Consider the following 4,041-nt stretch of genomic DNA (forward strand, 5'->3'; position numbering starts at 1 on the left):
TACTTTTCAAACACTCTTGCTAATGATAGATTTTGCCTCTTTTCAAGGTCTTTGGAACATACGTGCCTCATTGGAGTTTAAACAAAATGTAGAAAAGAAATACTTTTCTTTCAAATTACTTAAGAGGAGAGAAGTCAAGATGGTGAGATGGCCATTCCTTCCTTTACCCCTACTGATTTAATCATCTTGACCAAAAGGGCCCAGGACAGGGCAGACAAGATTGTATGGTTAATGGGAACCATGTCATATAATGGTTTGATAAAGAAGCTAGAGAGCTTTATTTTGGGGGGAAAAAAGACTTGGAAGGATATAATAGCTGGTTTTGCATTTTTTTGGGGGAGGAGGGTTAGGCAAAGGGGTTAAGTGACTTGCCCAGGGTCACACAGCTACTTAGTGTTATGTGTCTGATGTCCGATTTTAACTCATGTCCTTCTGAATCCAGGGCCGGTGCTCTATCCACTGAGCCACCTAGCTGCCCCTGGTTTTGAAAACTTTAAATATTCTCTTGGTATTAGAGGGTTAGAGTCCTCCTTGGCTGAGGAGGACTACACTCTGACAGAAAATGTGATTTGGGTCCTTCTTAAGAAGACTTTTCGGGGTCGGCAGGAGGGAGGGAGGACGAGGGGGCCCAGGCGGTGGACTGGGCCGATCAGGGGAGTGGAGCGGGGCGGGGCTGGTGATGGTAACGGCTCGGGGGAGGAGGGGGAGGTGGGTGGGGGAGAAGGAAGGCCCCCGTCGCCGCCGTCCCTGCCGCACACGCTGGTTCCACGCTGCCATGATGATCCACGGCTTCCAGAGCGGCCACATGGAGTTCTCCTTCGGGGCATGGAAGCTGACGGTGGCCAAGACACACATCATGAAGTCGCCGATGAGGAGAAATTAGCTGAGCTACACATGCCATGTTTTCCTGAAATGATGTTTGGAGACAACGTTTTAAGAATCCAACGTGTTTCTGGCTTTGGAATTGAGTTCAATGTGACTGATGCTTTAAAATGTGTGAACTACCGAGGGGTGCTTAAGGTAGCACGTGCTAAAGAATGGCAAGAGAGCAGGGCGGAGGGTGAACACTCCAAAGAGATTATTAGACCCTAGGATTGGACCTATATCACAGATTACAAAGGAACATTGCTTGGTGAAGCACTTAAGTTAAAAGTTGTGCCTACAACAGATCATATAGATACAGAGAAATTGAAAGCAAGGGAACAGATTAAATTTTTTGAGGAAGTTCTGTTGTTTGAAGATGAACTTCATGATCGCGGAGTTTCAAGCTTAAGTGTGAAAATTAGAGTGATGCCTTCTAGCTTTTTCCTGCTGTTGAGATTTTTCTTAAGAATTGATGGTGTGCTCATCAGGATGAAGGACACTAGGCTTTACCATGAGGCAGACAAGACTTATGTATTAAAAGAATACACTTCAAGAGAGAGCAAAATAGCAAATTTAATGCACGTACCACCAGCCCTCTTTACAGAGCCTAATGAAATATCACAATACCTACCTGTAAAGGAGGCAGTCCGTGAGAAACTGGAGTTTCCAGAAAGAATGGATCTCAACCTTGTGGCAGCGCAGGAAATCACATGCATGGAATCTAAATAAAATGTCATACAATATGAGCTCAAACAAAAAAAAAAAAAACAAAACAAAAAGAAGACTTTTCCTAATATCTAAGGTTGTGCAAAGAAAAAGAAATGGTTTGCCTCAGGAGATGGGAACTTTTCTGTCCATGGAAGATATTTTAGCAGAGGCTAGATAATTACTTCGTGAAGACGAGTGCCTTGAGGGCAGGTTATATTTTGGCCTTTCTTGACATCCCCAAAGCTTATCATAATGTTTGAGTCTTAGTAGGTATTCAATAAAGCACCTAGTTGTACTTGTTGACTTGTTGTTAGAGAGAACAAATGATGTGGTGAAAGGTTGAATTAGACTCTGAAATCCCTTCCAAATCATTGACATATATGATTTTAAAAGACAGGAACAGGACTCATGTCTATTGATCTAGTCCAGTTCTCTTCCACAATTCCAAGGATCCTTTTTTATATGACATATATATTGGAGCATTTTAAGTTTAGCTTGTAATACTGACTGAACATGTCATCAAGTTAAAATGCATTAATGTTTCATAGTTCAGTTCCTTTTCTGATGTATTTGTGAAAAATAATTTATACACCGAAAAACTATTTTTGAAATTGTGCATACATACATATATATGTATACATATGTGTGCATGTATGTATATGTGTATTTTAAAGCACATTTAGCAAGAGTTAGCTATGAGCTTCCTGATAACATTATGCTCTGGAGTCTTAGAGCTTAAAATATCAATCATCTTGTATGTCATTATTAAAAGTCATTGTAGTCAGGGGTGAATGTAGAAACTATTACTTTTTTTTTTACCAGGTTTTATGTGTTAGGCCATTAGAAAAGATTTATTGCTTTTTTTCATTCCATGGCAGCCATACAGATGTAAGCTAGTTTGCAGTTAAAACAATTTATTTATGTAGAATTTGAGACTGGGAGGGAAATGTGCTGTGGTAGCTATAAAATACATTACTAGCTCTTTCATTTATATTAGTCAGAGGATAAATGCATTAATTCTCAATGAAGGTGAAAAACAGAAACTTTTGGATCTGACCATTAATAATAACAATATTAGTAATATGCTCATTATCATCACCACCACCTTCATCTGCAATATTACATCACTAAATCATTAAATGATTCAGCAAATTTTGATTCAGTAACTGTGATATGTAAGCTACACTGATAGTGATGCAGTACCTGGCACATAATAAGTCAAATCAAGTTACTGTGTACTTAATAAATGCTTAAAAGAAAGTTCTTAATAAATGCTTGTTGACTGACTCACTCAAGTCAGCCTGGTGAAGCAGCAGATCATTCTGATGGAGAACTGAAAGGCAGCAAACCCCAAGCAAGTTAAAACACCTCCACCATCTTGATTCAAGTTAATAAGTGCTTAAAAATTATGAAATTTCACTTTCTTAAAAGAGATAATTTAATTTACACAACTAGAATATTTTTTTATTAAAAAAACCTAATCATCCATTTTAATGTTGTGTGTTATGAGTAAACTAGATGCATAAAGGAAATTTCCAAGAAGTAAATACTTGACCCTAGAAGATGATGTTTTGGATTAAAATTCTCTTTATTTATTTTATATATGACTTTATTTTGCAGTTAAATTACAGCTGAGAGGTGCCTGAGGGACCATCCGGTCCACTTTCACTCGTTTTACAGATAGTGGTACTGTCAGAGATACCAACATCCTCCCAGTCATCCAGTCTAGAAATCTTGGTTGTTATCTTTCACTTTTCACTCTCTCACAGGTTTGACCATGTCCCTTCCCTATTCAAAATTACAATGATTCCTAGTGCTTCCAAGATCAAATTTAAATCCTCTGTTTGACTTTTAAAATCCTTCATTGTCCAAGCCCTTCTCACCTTGTCAGTCTTCTTATACCTTGTTCCCCTTCAAGTATTCTCACGACAACTCTGTGAGATGGGTATTATCATCCTCACTGGACAGATGACGAATCTGAGACTGAGAAAGGTTAAATGTCTTACCCAGCATCACACAGTAACAAAAGTATCTGAGGCAAGATTTGAATTCAGATATTCCTGAATCCAGGTCTGGTACACTGACGGGAGAGGATTTTAACTGAGGTGCTCTGATTCTAAAATCAGCGTTCTTTCCACTGCACTAGCCTGCCTCACAAATTTTCTTTATGTGGCAAAAAATGTTTACCCCTGTGTTCTCTCAGGGTTGTATAGAGAGAAAATATTCCATTCTGTTTTCATGTGCTCAGATAGACCATGTTTACATTTCCCACTGCCTCAAAGCTGGCTAAATATCTGGTGAACAGTGAGATTCTAGCTCACATTCCAGAGAGGAAATTCATTTAAATATACCTTCTAACTGAGCAAGGCCTCTTTTTGTTTTTTGTTCACTGGAATATATGCAAAGCTGTCTAGCTTGTATAGGTAAGTGCTAGCTGCCCTTAGCATAGGGCATGAATTGGAGTGGGAA

The 4,041-nt window shown here is 38.9% G+C and overlaps 1 pseudogene; it reads left to right on the plus strand.

Moving 5' to 3' along the window:
- Positions 1–775: 775 nt before the first annotated feature.
- Positions 776–1,593, plus strand: LOC110198637 (TIP41-like protein pseudogene; annotated as a pseudogene).
- The last annotated feature ends 2,448 nt before the right edge of the window (positions 1,594–4,041 follow it).

This window comes from Phascolarctos cinereus, unplaced genomic scaffold (assembly GCF_003287225.1).
Source record: "Phascolarctos cinereus isolate Bilbo 61053 unplaced genomic scaffold, phaCin_HiC Scaffold_4;HRSCAF=312, whole genome shotgun sequence".
NCBI classification, from domain to species: Eukaryota; Metazoa; Chordata; class Mammalia; order Diprotodontia; family Phascolarctidae; genus Phascolarctos; species Phascolarctos cinereus.